The 22,319-nt window shown below is 42.8% G+C and overlaps 1 protein-coding gene across 4 annotated transcripts in view; it reads right to left on the bottom strand.

The window, feature by feature from the left end:
• Positions 1–22,319, bottom strand: part of ZNF536 (zinc finger protein 536) — a 446,360-nt gene that overhangs the window by 78,470 nt on the left and 345,571 nt on the right. The gene's annotated exons all lie outside the window — the stretch shown is intronic.

Raw genomic sequence — 22,319 nt, forward strand, 5'->3', positions numbered from 1 at the left:
TATCTGGGAATGCATAGAGTTGCACGTCTGTAAATTCTCGGTTTCTGCTGTGCCCTTCTGAGGTTGCCTGCCGTTTCACTAGCACCTATTTGAATGGCTTGGGTTGTCTGATTGGTTGCTACCATGGGTGGCACAGACCTATCCTAGACTTCTTCAAGGTAGAGAGGGAGTGCAGTGTGGTCACCCATGCTGCTCTTTTCCTTAAGCTAGGGAAGGCAACACTGCTGAAGTGGATGGCTCTGGGTCTCTGCAAGGCCAGGTTAGAATCGAAGGTCACATTGATGGGCACTGTGTTCCCAAACACAAAGCCATGTCACACACAGAGAGAGATGCAAGTCCAAGCACATGGAGTTAAAAAGGAAACCCGAACAGACCCCTGATCTGTTCAGAGACACTATATTGGCTTTATTAGGTACACAACACAGGGAATTACCATAATGTCCCCAAGCAAACTTTATTCACTGTTTATGTAGCGCTAGGGTTTGCCTATATACAATTAAATCAAGTGTTGCAAATATATTAAACCTGCATTTTAATTTGACAAGTGAATTTAGAGCTGGGACATGTTTTAAAAGGGTTTCTGGAATTCTAGAATGTTGTGTGTGCTAATGGTTCTGTGTTTGTACCTGGGGGGAGGGGAAACTTTGAGACACATCCTATATTGTCTTGTGCTCATGACACAGTAGCTGTGTGTGTGTGTGTGTGTGTGTGTGTCAGTAAGAAGAATGAGATGGCTGCCTAGCTGGTGCATGTGAAACAGCTATATAGGAAAGTAGCCATCTTCAAATGTCTTAAGGGCTGTCACATGGAAGATGGAACAAGCTTGTTTTCTCCTGCTCCAGAAGGTAAGACCCAAACCAGTGGATTCAAATGACAAGAAAGGAGATTCTGATTAAATATTAGGAAGAATTTTCTGACAGTAAGACTTGTTTGACAGTGGAAAGGGCTCCCATCAGAAAGTGGTGGGCTCTCCTTCGTCGGAGGTTTTTAAAGAGATGTTGGATGGCCTTCTGTCAGGGATTCTTGAGCTGTGATTCCTGCATTGTAGGGGCTTGGACAAGATGACCCTTAGGGTCCCAACTCTACAATTCTGCATATGATTCTATGAAAATAACAGACTCTTCTCAACAAGGATTACCTGACTTGCAGTAGTGCTTCTTCCTTTGCTATGTTACCTCTCACTGAAAGTGCTGGGGTTGTGCTCCCACCGAGACTAGTTCACTATGTTTTGCCTAAAGGTGCATGTTGACTTTTCACCAGCTCCCCCAAATATTGGTGTTAGCTGCACCAGCACAAGGCCAACATGACAGTAAGTGGACAAAGCAAAATGCCTCTGTCCTCATGGTAAAAGCATCTCATCAAATCTCCAAAAGGATACCGTACGGTTTAAAGATATGCAGAAACATACTCCTCCTGCCTGCCTTAGATGGGTTCAAGTTGGGGCCACCCCACAGCCAAATCAGAGAGGGGCAAGACATGTGTGGGAGGCAGGGGGCAAGCATATGTTGCACCCCACTGTTGACTGGTGGGTGGAACCAAAGCAGGCTATGTAAGCCATCTCTGCCTCTAGCTAGCCTCTTTTTGTTGCTGTCTCAGCACCCATCCTCCCACCTAGGGCTGCAGCATAGGATTAGCTGGTTGCTTAAGGGCTGAAAAGAATATCTGCACCAATTTTTTTTCTCCCCCCTTTTTATAACTTTCTACCACAATCTATTTTTCTCATTAATTGATGGAGAGTGTTGGGGAAAATGCTGAAGAGATTTGCAGCACAACACTACTTTGATCTGATCCAGCTGGGCTCTTACGTTCATATATTAATCCTGCCATGTACCCAGAATTACCCCTATTTATACTTTCAAGGGATGGAAACACATATATCAACTGCATGCGTCAAAGCTGCTAAGAATCTGTCAGAGGTGGGTGTGAATTGCCTCCCAGACTCTTCAAATCCAGAGGAAAGCTGTGCAGTGCACTAGATCAAGAATGGATACAGGCCGGGCCAGACTCAGCTCCCTTTCAGCCACCAAGCCGTGAGCCAGTTACTCTCTTGTAACCTACCCCATTTTCACTGGATTGTTCTGCAATAAATCCATCTATGATGCCCTGAGCTTCTCAGAGGAAGCGGTGGGGTGTGTTTGTGCGTAGCACAATACAGGATGGTTGCATCTCACATGTATTCACTGCATGAAGCTTTGACACACGCAGTTGATATATGCGTTTGGATTTCAATCATACGTGGTTCAAATTGTGCAAGTTAAATCCAAGTGAGGCAGAGAACTTAAAAAACTCTTTTTGCACCAAGTCCTCTGGGGTTACCCAGCATGGAAAGAGCTTTAAAGCTCTTTGCCTTGCTGTGGGTGGAGACAAGACCACCTGAGTTCCCATGAGATCTCGCAGGAGCATCCGCAGCCTTCCAGAGCTGATGTACTAAGCAGGCCTTGTACCCAAATCCTCAAGCAAGGTGGAGAGCTTAAAAGCTCTTTTCATGCCATGTCCGCTCGGGGTCACTGGTTGGGAAAATAGCTTATAATTTCTCTGCCTTTTTTTACTGGGCAAGGTCCTCTTGCCACATGGGCTCTGCGGGTACAGGGGATTCTTGCTTTCGCCCTTCTCCTGTGGGGCAGCTCCAAGGGTTTGGCTATGCATGATTTGAATATGTGGAACCCCAGAACTGAGCCTTCATGAAAGATGTGATTGTACTGTAAATAAAAATCTACCCCGCAAATTATCCTTGGGAACGTTCTGACAACTTATTAATGGAACTGAGGAGACTTTGCAATGACAAAGCTTGAGAACTCTTCAGATGGGCTGTGCAGTTGCAAGGGAATTCCCTGTCCAAAAATTCTTGCTTATGGATTGATCCCCAGTGACTCATTCTTTTGAATACGCACAGAACAGCCTTGGACCCTCAGACGTGTTTGTATCTACGCTGAAGGCACAGCATTTCTATTATCTTCTTAAACATAGCTTACTTTCAACATTGCTGCCCCCACTGAGAACAATTCCATGATTACAACGGATACGGTTCAGGCTTGGCCTGGAAATTCCGGCCTGATACTTTCAGAGCTTAGTGAAAACTGTTTTATGGCAGAAGCTTTATGCTATATATATATATATATATATATATATATATATATATATATATATACATGAGATAAATCCTAGCTCACTTTTTATTATCCTTTCCCTTCTCCCAAGGAAACTGTTCACGGTTTAATTTAGAATTGAAGATTTTATGCCACAGAACAAAAATGGGAATATGTATGTGCATATGCACCCCCCCCCCCAAAAAAAGAGACACACAGAGAGGACTAGAATCTTATGTCCATCTGATGTTCAGACTTTGACTATAGACACCTGGGCTCAAATTTTTGCTTAGCCTTGAAGTTCACTGCACTATTTCAATTGAGCATGCCTCATTGCATTTAAAGCATTCTTGTACAACTTTGACGGTCATGGCTTCTCCCCAAGAAGCCTGGGAACTAAAGTTTGTTAAGGGTGCTGGGAATTGTAACTATGTGCCCTTGAAAAACTACAGTACCCAAGATTCTTTGGTGGAGGCCACAACTGTCAAAGTGGTTTGAGTGCTTTAAATGTATGGTGTGACCGTGACCAATTGTCCATGTAAAATACGTCGAAGGTTCTGTTAATAATTTACTTTTATATTTTGTGCATGCCTGTGTGTAATGAATTTATATATAGTTCACAGTGGCAAAATGTAGTAGGGGCTGATGGAGGCCCCCACAGTTGCCTGAAATTCTGGGGAAACTGTGGTTTGTTAAGGCTTACTGTAAACTAGAACTCTGTAACGGGTAAAGTACATCAGGGCGTAGAGTAGGAGGGCCAGTGGGGCCATGGCCCCGGATGTGGATTTTTGAGGGGGAGAAAAGCAGGCACCCCCATGCAGATGTCCCAGTGTGGCCCAGCCCAGTGCTCCCAGTGTCAGAGGAGCCAATGCTTGACACTGGGACAGGCCGTGATAGTGGCGCCTGCTTCATTCCTGCCAAGTGCTGCAATGCCTGGTCAATCATTTTATTCCACAGGTCGACAGGCAGCACAACATACCCCTGCTTGGCTCCAATGTGGGGCAGGGTACCTCCGTCAGTGTCAGCAGTGAGGGCTGGGGTGCCACAGTAGGCTCCCTCACCTTCCGTGCCCCCTGCCCCCCCCCCAGCGCTCATGTACCTGGCTGTCGCTTGCTCACACAATGCCACTGAACTACAATGCCCAGAATTCTCTGAGGGGAAGGATGTGTTTCGAATGTGTGGTGTGTACACAGCCTAAGTGACACAAGAGGGAAGCACTGTGTAAATATTACCCGCCTGTCCACACATATGTAAAAATAAAGTAAAAAATGCTACCCCTTTTCAGACATTCAGTGAATGTGAGTTTGCAAGAAAAGGGATTCTGCCAAATGTTCCCTTTTATAAGATTTGTGAGTGGTATCCAAGTTAGTTCTTCCTTAAAACGGACCCATTTAATTGAAGTTAACCCTCTCCATTAACTTCAACGGGTTTACTCTGAGTAGGGCTTCCTCTGTACTACACATTTAAAGCAGTATCATACCACTTTAAACAGTCATGGCTTTCCCCCAAGGAATCCTGGGAACTGTAATTTGTTAAGGGGGGCAAGAGTTGTTAGGAGACCCCTATATTCCTCTCAGAGAACAGCAGCTCACAGTGTTCCCTAGGAAGAGGGACTGATTGTTAAACCACTCTGAGAATCACTACTCCAGGCTGCTGGTTCCCAAAACAAATGAAATCATCCCACATGGCTATGAGAAGGTGCAGGGTCAATCTCCAAATCTGGATCAAGAACCTGTCAGCTGGTTCCCTAAATATCAACTACATCAAGCATCAGGTGGTCTGAGAAATGGGACAAGGTCCTTCACCCTCATCTAAGTTTGCACTTGGTCATCAAAACTACACTCCAGAGCAATGACTGGGCAAACTCCCAAGTTATGGCTGGCAAATTTGCAGATGTTCACTAATACAACAGCAAAAGCACAAATAGGTCTAAATGGGTCTTTATAGGCACCATCCACAGAGTGTGTTTGCCAACACGCATCTCCGGTTGCCAAAGTTAGAAAATGCCTGATACTACAAGCACTCCATTTTAGCTTTCTTGTCTTTCCTCACTAAATACACTTATAAAAAAAAGAAAAAAAGAACAACGGCCAAGAACAATTGTAAGCTTAATAACAGTTGAAGAATATTCAGCAGATGGCACCATCTAGACTCAACTAATTTCTGGCCAAGCAATCTAAATCCCAGTTGTAGGCAAGGACACATAAACAAAATTTGGTATCGATGAATAGGGAAAGTGGTGACAAATAAGAGGAGCTGATGATGGCATCTGTCTGTGCTGTAATTGTGTTAGTGTTTGTGAATGTGGCTAATGCAAAAAATTCATAATAGACTAGGTTCGGATTTCTCACCAGTATTGATCCTGTTGTGCTCCTGATACTAAAGGACCAAAGAGTAGAAGTGTAAGTGACTTAATACCATTGACTTGAGATGAAAGAAACCTCACTTGAACAGAATGCTGAACCATAGTTTAGTGTGATGTGCAGGAGCCTACTTCCCCTCCATCCTCAGGCACAGCTGCAAGGCGAGTGGAAGTATCTCCTTTCATTTCCAACCAGCCAGAGTTTGCCATGATATCCGAACCAAGAACTGTGATGAGTTTCAGTTACAGTTTGTCCAAGCAAGTCAGGATCATAAGCTTGTCCAGGCAAGCCATGCTAGTTAACGCTAAACACAGTTCGTTCCGGTTGAGACATAACAACAAACCATGGCTGCAAACACTTCCAGTCAACTTCTTGTACCTGCACTGGAGAAAGAGAGGGGAGGAAGAGTGCAAGAGTTCAAAGCTCTTTCACATAGCACTAAGCCATAGTTGAGTGTGACATCTGAACAAAGCCAGCTTTTTTTCAGTGATATTAGTGCATATAGATTTCCATTACTTATCTCGCTGGAGCCACACAGCAGTTTTTAAAGCATCACAGTGATGACGAAGCAGCTTAGCCATGTGGATGCAGATGATTAAAAGAAAGGGCTCTCTTTACCTGGAAATCTTAATTCTCATTCTTCCTGCAGCTCCCTCTCTAACTCTTGCAAGTTGGTAGAGAAGGCTGCTTTAACAGCATGCAGAGTTTGGGGTAGGCTGAAAGGGGCACAATAGAATATGGGACCAGAGGTGGCTCTAGGAGAATGTGACCAGTATAGTCACACTGTACATGGGGATTCTGGGGCACCAGAGCAGGCGGCACCACTGTTACTCCAATGGAAGGCGAGAGGCGGGGGGCAGGATTTTGGTGTTGCAGAGGACACCACTGAAATTTAAGACGCCAAGGTCCACCACTGATGGGGCACATTTTTAAAAAAGAAAAGAAATAAATCAGTAGGATAATTATTCTCCATAGAGCTGTGATTATGGATTCAGAGGCAGAGCTATTCATTACCCCCAATGAAATCAATGAAATCAAGATAATGGAACTCAGGAAATGCAATCAAACTCTCCTGCCACACCCTTTCACACAACACATCTCCACCTTAGTGGTATCCAAACCTGCCATCTTTATCTACACCAACGGATGCCTAATTTGATCTTCCATTTACCCTGGCTTCTGATAACTGAAATACTTTGGTGAAAAACCCACTTTGCAGAATATTAGCTTAGCAATCCTGCAGGGCTGTATATTACAGTAGGTCTTTATCCTGATCTAGATCAAGGGTTCTCAAACTGTGCTCTGCAGACCACCGAGCTTCCTTCAGGTAGTAGGTGCAGAGTGTGTCTGTGGATCTGTGCTTGAAAACAGGAGTCATGTTCAATATTCACATTGATTTTTAATTTCATTTGAGCTGCTTCTTTTATTTCTAGTATTGTAGTTTATTATATTCTGCAATAAACTACAATAGGTAAAAAAAACAAAAGAAGCATTAAAAATACAATAAAAAATCATACAGCATCTAGCACAATGCTTTACAACTACTATAAAAGAAATCATTAAGTGGTCCACCAAGACCTTCAGCAAATTTCACGCGTTCTGTGGGGAAACAAAAAGTTTGGGAACTACAAATCTGTATCATAGGTTAGTTTCATCTCCACTTGTAGTGAAGGCAGCTGTTCTGGAGAAAGAGAAATCAGAAGACAAACACACGAATTTACCACCTGCAGTGAAAGGTCGTATCTGCTTTGCTACCTGAGCCCAGCCTGTACTTTCCATATTGTTCAAACAGGCTCTTTACTATCTGCCAACCGTACACGCAACTAAATTAAAATTGGCTCAGTGCTAACGAAATGTAGCAAATTGAGACAGAATCAGGTCAGATTTTTGTTTGAATTATCTTGCAGAGTTTCTAACCTGGCATGTTACTTAAATCAGCCCAGCCCACCCTCACTCCCCAAATAAAAGGATATGCAGAATGGATGGAAAAGCTGGAAACGTATTTTCACCTTAGCCAGCATCAAGACACATGCACACGTTCCATTCATTCATTCCAATAGGTCTTGCATGGAAGATAGTTCTGTCCAGATAGATCAGTGGTTCCCAAAGGGGGTGGTAGAATTGCCTAGGGGGTGCTAAGATGCAAAGGGGAGGCAGGAGGTACTGGACTATCTGAAAACCTGGTATCCCTGGATCACATTCATCCATTGTGTTGAATAAATTAAACTAAATAGTTTTAATTGGATTTTGAATAAATGTGCAATTCATTGTTACTATTTTGAATTTTATTGTATTATCTTACTTAGTGATTTGTGCAAATCACTATTCTGATTGCTGCTTTTTATAGGGTAGGGGGCACTGGGGATGAGTTTATGGAACCAAGGGGGTAGTGGCCCCAAAACATCTGGGAAGTGCTAAGATAGATTACTTCGATGGACATTCCTCTCTTTCCATGTACAGTGGTACCTCAGGTTAAGAACTTAATGCGTTCTGGAGGTCCGTTCATAACCTGAAACTGTTCTTAACCTGAAGACCACTTTAGCTAATGGGGCCTGCCACTGCCACCACGCGATTTCTGTTCTCATCCTGAAGCAAAGTTCTTAACCTGAGGTACTATTTCTGGGTTCGCGGAGTCTGTAACCTGAAGCGTCTGTAACCTGAAACGTCTGTAACCCCAGGTACCACTGTATAGAATTTATAGTCAGATCATCTTATTTTTCCCACTGCAAAACATTTTTTTAAAAAATCATGCTGTTAATTACTCTACGCATCAATGAACTCACAAACTCTGGATAAAACAATCTGAACCAGCAGACCAATTTCTTTACATATATTTTTTATTCCAAAAAACCTGCACGCAACTCTTTCTCCTCTACAGGAAACCCAACATTTTTCATGTTAGACTGTAGCTAATTATTGATTGGTATCATAAGCTCGTCAAGCACTCAAAAGGAGCTTTCCAAGGAAAGTTTGTAGGCAAGCATATGGTAAACCCGTCCAGTCCATATGACTGGTTGAACGCCGACCATTAGTGTTGATACAATCTTCCCTCAATATTATGACAGCAATTGTCAATGGGACTTAAATTGCTGTCAAACTTACCCGACTAACTTACAGCAGAACAGTCAGAGAAAGCCAGCTCAGTGACTCAAGCCAATAAGACCTTTTTTTTTACCCCTTCTCCTCCTTCTCCTAAACACTTGTTCATATTATCCATTTGTATAAAGGTCTTTATGGAGGTTTTTTTTGTTTGTGTGTGGCTTCAGCAATTAGCAATCTGAACATTCAGCTTCCTGATGCACCGCAAACCAGTGTATATGAAATTGCATGTGTAGTTCCTTTCAGGTCAATTTTTTCAGCATGCTCCCTTGATTTCTTGATTATTGAGCTTGAAATCTGTGAGCAGAGCCACTCAATATATCTCCCACAACTCTCTTTGTGTATTTGAACAAGCAAAATAACTTATTTCATGTGTGCATTCATGCATTCACACACAGACACATTAAGCACACTGGATATGATCCAAAGTCCACAAGGGACTAACAATGAAGAATGTCCCACTCTCACAGTTGCATGTTTTGCACATTCCTACACACAAACAGGAATTTTGTGGTCTCTGTGTGCATGGAACTCTATGGGTTGTATCCAACACTAGTCCTACACAGAGTAGATCTATCAATGTTAATGGACATGGCTAACTTAGGTTCACTGCTTTCAGTGGGTCTACATTGAGTAGGGCTTAGTTGGCTGCAACCCTGTGTCCACAACAGAGCCTCAGCATGCATACCAAAACCACTGGATTGTGACTTTTATTAGGAATTAAGTCAATGGAACTCTCTGGAGTTAAGGCAATGAACTTTTGCAGTCGTTTGTTTGGGATCAAGACTGAAGTTTCATGATTCTCATGAATCATGACATGCAAGTGAAATCATAAATATATTTATGAAGAAGTAATTTATTATTATTCCTATTTCAATGGAACTTCCATAGAAGTATGCTCGACACCATGGTCTGGGTACAACAGATTTGCTAATTTTGCAAAGGACTAAACTTAGGAGCAGCTCCTTCACCTTACATCATTACTACTGACGCACATTTGAGTTTATGGTCTGCTAGGATGCAAATATCCTCCAAGAAGCTCTTGGATCCTCAGCTCATGAAATGGAAAGTAAGTTCCACTGATTTCCATGGGACTCATTTCCTGAGTAAGTGTGCTCAGGATGATCCCCACATTTTAGGACACAATCAAGGAGAACACAGAAAAGGTTAACGGAACAAGGAGGAGGTAACGTTTAGGAAACTGCACAAATTTGAAATAAAGCATCACTTCACAAATAATAAACAGGTTGCTTATGCAGTTCTGTTTTGAAAATCAGCAATAAAGGCATAACTGATTCCTTCCCTACATTATGAATTAAAAGCTGCAATTTTACATAAGCAGTAAATAGAAATGGTGCCCCTCTCCATTTAGGTACACTTTGCATTCATTTTGACTGAATAGGAAAAATGTAATGCAGAAATCTATAAGAGAGTTTTGGTTTTTTCATTCTACTTAAGCAACTTTCAAGAAAGCCACCATTGGTATTAATGAGATGTATAAGCACATAAAATTCATCCCCATATCCCTATATGGGAAAAAGTCCAAACAAAAGGCAACATGTTCTCTTTGTTTACAATCTTTCCTCTTTCATCGATGACCTTTTAAAATATCTATTCTCACATATCCCTTAAAGAAATCACAGTTGTACTTAAATAGACTAGGAAAACTGGTGTGGGATTCCAACATCTCTTTATCATCTTCCTTTACCTGCTGTAAACAATTTTCCTCATTAATATGAGCAGTGGTAGGCTGAGTAGGCTGAGTATATTTTTTTTATGATCATCAAATCAATTTTCATTATTTGAACAGGCAGCATGTATTGAAAACAGCCAAACCAAATGTCACCAAATGTGTCTCAGCTTTAAGGAATTCAGCCTGCTGTGATAGCAGGCAACACACGGGAACTGGGTGAATCCAAATATTAACACTCCAGTCCTGAACTTTTGGATCACTATGTCAGCCTGCAATGCCAATAATATCTGTAGTTATCACATCAAATGTTTCGTTAGTGTGCTGGTGTAGCTGTTGGTACATTGCATCTAAGCACTTAGAATCATAGAATGATAAAACTGAAGAGTTGGAAGGGGCCTTGAGGGCAGGGCCGGATTTAGATGAAGAGAGGCCCTGGGCTACTCCACTTGTGAGACCCCTCCCCATCCCCCACCCTCACAACTCGAATAAAATGGAAGAGTGTTATAAACAAAATTGAGTGAAGCCAAGGATGATGATGGGTATTTAAAATTCTGCAATTTACAATTTCTCCTCTAAAAGACATAAGATATTATTGTTAAATACCATGGTGATTTTTTAAAATGCATAAAATTTACACTGAAAAACTTTTGCAATAACTGAACCTTGTAAACCTGGGAAGGCCGCAGGCCTGGTCTTCCTGTTATATACCTGCTGGGATTGACAAGGCATCTGACCCTCACCTGAATCTCATAGCTCTCCTGACAAGTGCTTTGTTCTGCAGCCACAGTGTGGAAATAAAGGATGAGATTGCCCACCAGATACCAGGCACTCTACTATTCAAATTAGGCCCCAGTGTTTTTGTTACGATCCCCTTCTCAATTAAGTAATCAATTTTAATCTAAAATTTAAATTCTCAAAACTTTCTTGTTTGTTTATTCGAGCAAGTAAACTACTGTTCTCACTTCGTTACAAACAGTATTTCTACCTGCAACACACTTGCAATTAACTAACTAGAAGGATTACTGTTAATATCACCAGTTTTCCTATAACTTGATATTGCTGGATAGTTTTGATGAACTGAAAAAGCATTTTTAGTTTGCTTTCTGTTGCCACCCTGGAACTTTACTTTATTAGTGCCACTTTGTTTTGTACTTTTCCTTGCAAATGAAGGAAAACAACTTTTCTGCTTGCATATGTTGATAATATATTTTTTTTCCACTGAGGTTACTGAGGACAAACAAGATTGTACAAAAACAAGATTGGGCACAGGCCTGGCCAGGACATAGGTGTCTTGACTGTGACAAAGGTGACCTGTGTGCTTGCTTGCTTGATTAACAGCTATTGGGAACTTCAAGGTCCCTGCTCTTCCTTCTTATGGCCTTTGTACTAGACCTGGAGACTCCAACAGAGAGCATTCCATGTCAAGAAGGAGGGCAAGTGGGCACCCTATTAAATGACAGGGCAGGAGCTACACAGAGCTGGGCCTTTTCACTGGTGGTGCCCATTGTATGCATCGCTCTTCCCAGACCTGTTCTTTTTTGGCCAATATTTTGGAGCTTTATAATTTAGGAAGACTTTGGAAGAACTGGTTGACAAGTCTTATCAGTCGCTGACATGTGAGCGGTTTCTATTTGCTGCTATTCTGTGCACCAGGGTTTATACCAGCATAATAGAGTTGGCCAGGATGCCAGAAGGGATACAAATTACAATCTTTCTCCATTATCTGTACAGTAGGGGGTGTTCAGTCAACAGTGCAAAGGCTGAGCTGAAGCGTTCCCTGCTGGTTCCCTACTTTCAGCAAAAGGGGGCGCTGTTTGGTAGTATCCAATTGGTTAGCTGCCAGATTCTAGAGCTCCCTATTGGTGGCTCTTAGGTAATTCACAAAATACAGAGTCCATTCATAAAACACAGCATTCATTCATAAAGCAGTAACATAAATCTCCATTGCTATATATTGTGTGTATATTTCAGCAGTTGAACATACAGGTTTATGGCCATGCTTTAGTGTAGTGCTTATGCGACTGTGAATAAAAGATGGCTGGGCTCATTGTCTTGTTGCTTGAGGGGGGGGAAGAGGTGACAAAACTGATTTACAATAAGTGCCCCCCCTTTATTTCCATAACAAGTCCTTGAGTCTGTACTCTGAATAGTGACACCAGGGACCTAGAAGGTCAGGGCTTGTCAGTCCAACCCCTGCACAGTCTCATCAGGGCTGACCTTAAGGCAATTGGAGCAATTTGGCCAAATTGGGCCCCTTGTGCTGCTCCTAAGGGGGTCCCCACACCAGGGCAATCTAGATGGATTTTATTTATATCTATAAGATTTTGCAGGTTTTGGCTGTCAACTGGGATCCTACCAAAAAAAAAAAAATCAAGTTGCACCCCACTGCTTCAAATTGGGCCCCATTCGCTAGCCCTGAGTCTCATAGTTGCTGGGCTTGAGTTGCCCTGCCCTTGCATGAAGTCTTTGCAATTTTGGGAGAGGGGAGACTGTGGCACTGGGGAGCAGGCAGGCTGGTGAGGCCCCCTAGATTTAGAGGCCTGAGTTGCCCTGCCTACGCATGAAGTCTTGGGTTTGCAATTTTGGGAGGGGGAGACTGCCTGCTGGGGAGCAGGCGGTCTGGCGAGGCCCCCTAAATTTAGAGGCCCCAGGCTTCAGCCTACTTAGCCTATACATAAATCCAGCACTGTTTGAGGGTCATCTAGTCCAACCCCGTGCAGTGCAGGAATCTCAACTCAAGAATCCTTGACAGTTGATAATCCAGCCTCTGTTTAAAAACCTCCAGTGAAAGAGGTTTGCACTCATGTCCTGCTTGCAGGTGTCCTACAGGTGGTCACCGAGAGAACAGGATATTGGACAAGATGGGCCTCTGACCCGATTTAACAGGGCTCTTCCTATGTTCTTCTAATCTTCTAGATGCCAAGCAGGTGTTCCACCACTGAACTGTGGTTCCTGCCAGTTGCTCTTCCTCCCTCAAAATCAACGCCTCCCTTCAAGCTGCTTTTCTCTCTGCTGGAGAAAAGATGTAGACTAGGGATAAGGAACCTCTGGCCCTCTAGAAGTTGTTGGTCTTTAACTACCCAGCTGGCATGGCCAATGGTCAGGAATGATGGCAACTGTAGTTCAACAACCACAGCTTCCCCATCTCAGAAATATATTCATACTCCATACAAGTAGGTCATCAAAGCTCTGATCCTGGAACAGGAGAAAGAGTCAGCCAGTAGATCTGTCACAGTCTTCCTTGGAGAAAAGAGTGACATAAACCTTTTCTCCATGACATTTCCATGTACTCTGTAGCTTCTACAAATGGGAAAATGCTTGTGGGATTCCCACTGGGGCATCTGGCTGGCTACTGTGAGAACCTGATGCTGAACTAGATGGGTCACTGGCCTGATCCAGCAAGGTTTGTTTTATGTTCTTAAGGTGCTAACATGAGTGGCTGGGGCAACCCAGCCAGGTGGGCGGGGTATAAATAACAAAATCATTGTGAAGTATTATCAGTTGAATCACAACTTTAAGAAACTAGCCACCCTGCTTTAACTTAGTAGACCACTTGCATGATTTTAATATCACATGGCTCAAGTAATTACAATAAAGCTTGCAAGAGCAGGACGAGGGTGGATATGCTACAGTTGATCAGACATTGCTGTAAATTTGATTGGAAATCATTACAATTGCTAATGATAAAACATATTTCACAGTTGTGCTTTGCAATTGGACATACGTACCCTATAACTTTGCAGAAGGAGCATCAAAATTATGAAATATCTTTCGTGTGTGTGTGTGTACGCATATACATATATGCACACAAGATGGTTTTTAGATTTATTCAGATGGATGCAAACAAGAAACAAGTTTATTTTAAAAAGGAATCCTTTTACATATCCTTTTTTTAAAAAAAAAAGAAATTGATTTGTATATGCACACACACAAACATGTGAGAAATACATATGAGTTGGGCACGGTAGAACAAAGATTAGTAGTCTACAGCAGAGACAGAGGAATGGAAGATGGATGACTTCGATCTCTGCCGGAAGGTGATAATGTCGCACCAGCCATCATGATTTCAGCACACCGTTGGTGGAATTCTCATTCCCAGTCTGCTATCCAATGCACAAAGAGGTACATTCTGGCAGTGTAACAAAAGCCAATGTGGGTGGCAAGGTAGCTGCAAATTTAAGCATGAATGCTCTGGATGTGGGGGCCTGCACCTGATTACCAGATGCTTCAAGCAGATGGCCAGGGAGGAAAGAGAACACGGCTCCTAGTAGCTTCGATAGGGTTACAGAAAGCACCAACTCTTCAGAGATCAGCAATAATCTATCCCTGGCTGTGAATGTTCCAAGGCAGACTACGACTACACAGATAACTTACATGCATCCTGCTGGTTTTTCTTAGCATCTTCAAATGGAAGCAAGAGATTAACTCTCTCTCTCACACACACACACACCTAATTTGGGTTGAAAAGCAGTTATATTGTTCAGATAAGTTAGAACAGCATTAATTTATGCAGTTATAGGCACATAAGAGCCTGTGTGATCAGCTGAATGGCCCATCTAGTTCAGCATCCTGTTCTCACAGTGCCTGCAGTAGGATTTGAGCACAAGAGACACTCTCCTCCTGCGGTTTCCAGCAGCTGCTCCAGTTAGTTCTTGGATCAAGGAATATTCGCTGGGGTAAAGATGGAGTGCATTTCTAAAGTGTCGGTTGTATTCCCAAGTGGAGCTGGCCCACCAGACAATCTCTGCTCATGCTAACATTCTGGTGATTCAAAACTGCTGCCCATTAGGTGAGGAGTGAGGAATAGCATCCGGCCAGTGGAATGGGATGCGGGTGGCGCTGTGGGTTAAACCACAGAGCCTAGGACTTGCCAATCAGAAGGTTGGCGGTTCGAATCCCCGTGACGGGGTGAGCTCCCGTTGCTCAGTCCCTGCTCCTGCCAACCTAGCAGTTCGAAAGCACATCAAAGTCCAAGTAGATAAATAGGTACTGCTCCGGCGGGAAGTTAAACAGCGTTTTCATGCGCTGCTCTGGTTCGCCAGAAGCGGCTTAGTCATGCCGGCCACATGACCCGGAAGCTGTACGCCGGCTCCCTCGGCCAATAAAGCAAGATGAGCTCCCCAACCTCAGAGTCGGTCACGACTGGACCTAATGGTCAGGGGTCCCTTTACTTTTACCTTTAGTGGAATGGATCCTCACTTCCTCCACTCCCTGTGGGCCAACTTTGAAAGGTGTTACAATGATGTTACAATGACCCACTAGGTGACCCATTTTCTTTTGCCCATGTGGATCGAAATCAAACTGAGTGTTGAAATCAGACTGACAATTACCAGCAAACTTTGGACAGAGACCCACATGTTTACCTGCATGAAGGACAAGTGAGCATGGCTTGGCCAGAACAGTCTCATGGGCCAAATGGGGAAGATTGGTGGGCCTTTATAACACCCCATGGGATGATGGTTCTCCATCACTGCATTAGGTGGTGTGATAAAAAATAATTGTTCTGGACAGCACAACCGTAAGAATGACTCTACCCCAAATTGTCAAAAGGTAATGCAAAAAATTAAAACCCCACAAACAATGAAATTTTATCGGCCATGAGATTGCCTATATTTCTCTACAATTCTTCTGTGCTTAGATATGATTACTAACTGCAACTCAAGTGATAAAATCAAGATAAATCATAGGGACCTGCAGTGTTAGTCGTATTTAAAGGAGGGGCACACCATGGAGGAATTACAGGAAGAGGTATAAATGGATTTTATAAATTCACCCAAATCAGTGCTGTGAGGACCTGGCTCTCTGAGGCATTTTCATTGGCAAACTTTCTTCATGAAAACATCTATGGACACACATATTTGGACACAAAGCCCTGACTTTTAAAAACCTGCTGAAAGCTTTTCTATTCCGCCAGGCCTTTGCAGGCAATTAAGAATATGTATTTCCACAATGGTTAATTGATGTCTATTTTTAACTTTTTCATTGTTTTGCTGTATGGCTTTATTGTGGTAAACCACTTTGTATTTTTTAGGATATAGTGATATACAAATATTTTTATGAATAAAATGTTTGTAACTGAATGGGGAGAGTACTGGATGATAAAGAGGTCACTGGATAATGCTTTGCAACATCAGAACCTGGCATTCTCAGGCAATTTCTGGGGGGGTCCAGCATTTCAGAAAGGCCCACCACGACCAAGCAGCTGCCATCACAAATTTCCCACAATGTCCCAGAACACTGGAGGCCACCATTTTTAATTTCCCATTGTGCCCTAGAGCAATGCTACTTAGGCTACTCCATAACACTATAAGAATTTTTATATGGCGCCTTGGAGCTCCTGACTGTGGCTGCCATGGTGTGACAGGTCCCCACAAATGTAGGGCAGGACACACTGGAGGGCATTTTGCTGAGGAGTTAGCTTGGGCAACGCTTGCATTACAGCAGCAATACGTTTCGGCATGACTGTGATCGCATGATTTTTGTAACAATAATACAAAGGCTTCTTCTGGATCTCTCATTCCATACTTTACTCAAGTTGCATGGAGAAAACAATGGCTAGAAATCACAGGATCATAGAGTTGGAAGGAACCCAAAGGGTCATCTATATCACCAGTCCGAGAGAACCCTACTTCTTACTCTGGGCTTGCCTCTTCTATGGAAGCTAATAATTACAGACACTTGGTACTAATTTTTCCTTCTGCACAAATAATTAAGGAACACCTGTGTTCTCTTTCAACCATTAGACAAGACACGCTTTAAAGAAATCCATCACGTAAAGCCAGATCTTTAAATGGAAATGTGACATATCTCCCCCTGCAAAAAATAAATTAAAAAAAAAGTTTCGAGGGATCCATCAAGAAAATGAAGAACCAGATTTAAAAAGAAAAAAGATACCACCTGATTCATTCCTAATGTGAGCATGCTTTAAAGCGTCTGGTGCCCCTGCAGAACTTTGAAATCTGAACTAACTCTAGAGGTGATTCTTTGCCAGCCTGGGTTTCTCTGCCAGCTCTTTCACAAACGAACAGCTTGTATCTCCATGAAAACCAATGGATGGAACAAATTGTATTAAATTATGTAAAATGATACTAAAAAGCACCATCAAGTAGTTAAGGCAAAATATTTAAAAAATAAGGAGGAAATCTTGTTTAATAAATACAATGGCGTGTTTTTGTTGTGGTTGAAGCAATGTATATAGACTGATGGAAAAGCACTTTTTATTATTGGATTGCAAAAAGAAAGAAAGGAGGATTCTCGACACCATAAGCACGAAAATTTGATTTATCCCTTCATGGGGCAGACGAGCATATTTCTTTCATGAACCTGGCACCTGTGAATTATTTAGCCGTCCTGATACTTTAAGAAATCTCATCTCCATGAATCCAAGCATAACCCTGTGACAGTATCACATTGGCCCCCCCCCATCACACCACAGGAGCTGTCAGTGCAGAACCCACATCCAAAAGCCCTCCCATCTCATATTCCACCAATTTTTTTCCCAAGGCAAGAGGGTTTATAAATAACTGCAATTAGCACCAGCTTTGCAATATGATTAAGTACACTGTAGACACATCCTTATGAAATATATTGTTGTGCCTGTTTGGGGATCATTCTGATAATTTCAGCTATGATTTTTAAATTGCTGTTTTTTCACATCCGGTACAATTAATCATGGAAGAAAACTATGAGTCTTTCTGCATCATGGGTGGCAGAAGAGGCAAGGGTGAGAGCTTTGGATTGCTTTATATTTTTAAATGACACCAAAATGGCAGACAGAGTGAAGTCATAACTCATCGCTTTGTTGAGATAGTGGAAAGCACTATGGTGGCCGTGATGCTGAATTTTTCCATGCTCTTGAGTAATTCAGCAGCACCCAAAACAAGCGTTAGCTAATGAAACAGTGCAGTAACAATGGGAAGGGCATAAATACAATTAGCTCTTCAAATACTCTGGATAAATTTTTAAGACAGGATAGCACAGTCAAAGCTGGACTTGCAAAAGCACCAAGAAGAAATTAGAGCTAATGAGGGTCTGTCTGTTTGTAGTCACATTTTACCATTTTTGAAGTCTGCTAAGAAAATCTCCATGATTTCTCATCGCCTCTCTGCTTTTGATTCCATTCTCCAAATTCTGATGCTAATGTCCCATGATCTTGCTGATGTGGTAACAGCAATAAAGTGGTATTCAAACTTCAGCACATCTCCTTTGCTTTCTGCCTTCACTCTGCTTGGGTTTTTGTTAGAGAGCTTTGCTTGTGAAGCTCAGAATATTGATGGCCCCCATCCACACAGTGTATACATTTTATGAAAGAAATAAAAGAAATGTTGACTTTACTAATGACATCTATTTTCAGAGTGTTCCACTTGGCAATCGTCTTGTGGTTTGAAGCAGATGAAAGTTCTAACCTGGAAAAGTCACTATGGGACATTGGCAAAGACACAGGGGGTCAGTGATGGAGCTAACCATGCTCTCATCATAAAAACCACCACCATCCTTGTCAGTTCTTGCAAACATATAGGTAGACAAGCTACCCACAAAAAGCATTCTGCAAGAAAAATACCTGTGGTTGTTTTTGTTTTTTGTTAATGCTATTAAGAGGTGCAGAAGCAATACTGCCTATTATGCTTCTAAAGAAATGTGCCAATGCTTGATTCGCATACCACCAAATTCTGACTGACCATTTTTGACGGACAGTTTACATGAGGTCAAAGGCAACCAGCAGGCTCCATGCCAGGATCACCTTCAGGGTACAAATGGCAGAACTCTTAACAGATCCAAACATTTGAAGATTTCGTTTCACCTGAAGCCATTCTCTGTGAGCATGCGAGGGTGCAATACTCACAGATGACTTTCCAAAGCCTTTTAGACATTTCTGCTTCCTTATAGAGCAGGCAACCTAAGCTGAAGGACCACTTTTAGTCCAGGAAATGTGAACTGGGATTCCTCGTCACAGTGATTAAAACTTCTGGACTTGGGAACATCTACTCCTGAAGCTAAGTAGAAAAGTGGGCCTGACAGAAGACCACAGTGGTACCCATGTAAGATGTCTCAAACATTCTCAAAGAAATATGAGATATAATGCAATCACTGAATGTAAAGAGGCAAGCTATACAGCTGTGTGCCGCTGTAAATCCCCTATATTCAGAGAGTATGCCCAGGATCCAAACAAAGTATGCCTAGCCTTTTTTTAAAAAAGTATAGTACATTCAGCCAGAGATATGACTGCAGCTTTATTAATTGTTTGATTTCCATTCCTCCTTTCAATCTAGAAGGATTCCCCAAGGCAGCATATGTCAAATAATGAAATATAACCTCATCAGGACTATTTTTACACCCATGGTCACAAAGCAATTCCCCTGGTCTAGAAGACCCACACACATTCCCAAATTCAGTTCTCATCAGTTAGAATCAAAGAATCAGAGAAGTACAGAGTTGGGAGGGAACCCCAAGGGTCATCTAGTCCAACCCCCTGCAATGCAGGAATCACAGCTAAAGAACCCCTGGCAGATGGCCATCCAGCCTCTGCTTAAAAATCTTCAGTGAAGGAGAGTCCACCACCAAGTTAGCCCAAGTTAGTCAGTTCCACTTTTGAACAGCTCTTACTGCCACAGAGCTGTTCTTCCTCATGTTTGCTGATCCACCACGTTTCATCCTCTCTCTCCCCTGCCCCACAATTGCTGCCACTGGGGTGGTCTGTTGTGAGGCTGCACACTTCTTAGTCCTCCTCAACACAGAGAGGACTGCATGCTTTTTCACTGCTCAAGGGCAAGGTGGAAGAACCAGGTGTTTCTGAAGAGACAAGCCCACTGTTCTGTTGTAAATGTGGCTTTCCTCTTTGGGACTGCCTATAGTTGTAAGCCAAATGGTATAAATGAGTATCTAGTTCCACATATGAGCTTTCGTGTGCATGCACACTTCTTCAGATACACATGTGTATCTGAAGAAGTGTGCATGCACACGAAAGCTCATACCAAGAACTAACTTAGTTGGTCTTTAAGGTGCTACTGGAAAGAAATTTTTTGTTTTGACTATGGCAGACCAACACGGCTACCTATCTGTAACTAGTTCCACATGTGATTCTGTCCTGTGCTTTCTGGCGCAAGAGTGCTCACTATGTTTGATAGCTCCAGACCAACCAGAAGTGGCAGCTACAATACCCACACATGTGCAGCAAAGCAATCCCACACCGGGACTAGGGGGGAATCAATGCAGCAAGCACAGGTGAAGTCTGGTTGTCCTCTTCCACTAGTAACTGAACTTTGCAGCATAATAATTTACTAGGTTGCTGGGTGCTAGGTGTTGATGGGCAACGTGATGGACCCATGCAAGGACACACTTTCCTTTCTCTCTGTATGTATTGTTGTTGTTGTTTAGTCGTTTAGTCATGTCCGACTCTTTGTGACCCCATGGACCAGAGCACGCCAGGCACTTCTGTCTTCCACTGCCTCCTGCAGTTTGGTCAAACTCATGCTGGTAGCTTCGAGAACACTGTCCAACCATCTCGTCCTCTGTCGTCCCCTTCTCCTTGTGCCCTCCATCTTTCCCAACATCAGGGTCTTTTCCAGGGAGTCTTCTCTTCTCATGAGGTGGCCAAGTATTGGAGCCTCAGCTTCACGATCTGTCCTTCCAGTGAGCACTCAGGGATGATTTCCTTAAGAATGGATAGGTTTGATCTTCTTGCAGTCCATGGGACTCTCAAGAGTCTCCTCCAGCACCACAGTTCAAAAGCATCAATTCTTCGGCAATCAGCCTTCTTTATGGTCCAGCTCTCACTTCCATACATCACTACTGGGGAAACCATAGCTTTAACTATACGGACCTTTGTTGGCAAAGTGATGTCTCTGCTTTTTTTCTGTATGTATTACTCAAGCCCAAACTAGGTGTGGCTCCCATGTCTTTTTTGAGGGTAAAAAGCAGGCCACAGAAGCCAACAAAGGATCTCGATGTGACTGAAAGGACTTGGTAGGGAAGTAACCATCCTGCCAACACCTCCATGCCATTTTCTCCATTTAAATCTCTCCACCTGATACTGCTTAAAAGGCAGCTGCAACACCTATCTCTCTCCGCCACCCCCACCCCCTGTATCTAATAGCAACTTAGGCTGCCCAGGAGCAATTTCAATTAAGAAGATGGCATAAGGGAAAGAGTTACAAGGCGCTGCCACCATGCCGTGGCCCAGATCCAACAACCCACGCCTGCTTTTAATCAAATAAAGAGACACTGGAAGAGCCAATAATATAGTCCCAAATCACATCTACTTGGGCTGAGTACACACTAGCCTGTTTTCAGCACACAAAGAATGCAGCGTTTCTCATCCTGGAATCGTTCACTCTCGTCCTCAACATGCTGCCTCCAATCTAGATTGAGTCTATATCCTGGTGTCCACAAATGCGGGTGTGGTTAATTGAGGCATATTCGAATCCCCCTCCTTTGATGGGGTCACCCGTTCCTTTTCCTGCCTGCACATCCCGCCAGGTGAATGGAGAATGAAGTGGTGTATGCCGACCCACAACACCACTGGGCAGGTGTGAATACAACCTCTCCTTCCTGTGACTGCCTGCATCTGTTTTCATATTTTCTTTTTTCTTTTTCAAATGGACACACTGCAGGGTAACGCAGAATCAGTCTGCAACAAGCATTTATTTCCAGAGTGAAGCCAGTTTCTCGATAAGTGTTTTTCAGAGGCAAAGACCATGCAATAGATCTAGACTGACAAGTTTGCCTTACCCCATATGTTCCTACTTAACTGCTTTGGTTGGCAAAATGGGCACCACAGGTGCCACATGATACCCATTCCGCATTTGTAAGAAATTGGTCGTTTAGTTTGGCAGCACCTGTCCTTTGGAACTCCCTGCCTATTGAAATCAAGCAGGCACCTTCAGTTTACTTTTTTCAGTGCCTGCTAAAAACATTATTGTTTAGACAAGCCTACTCAGATGCTTAGGAAGTTGAGGTGATTTTAATCTGTTTTAGCAATTTAAGTTTTGTATGCTGTAAAGTATGGTTGTGATTTTTTTATTGATTTTACGGTTTTACCTGTTCACTATTTTTCTCTCTTGAGGGATGTTGTTTGTTTTT

Source organism: Podarcis filfolensis (genome assembly GCF_964270895.1).
Source record: "Podarcis filfolensis genome assembly, chromosome: 8".
Taxonomy (NCBI): Eukaryota; Metazoa; Chordata; class Lepidosauria; order Squamata; family Lacertidae; genus Podarcis; species Podarcis filfolensis.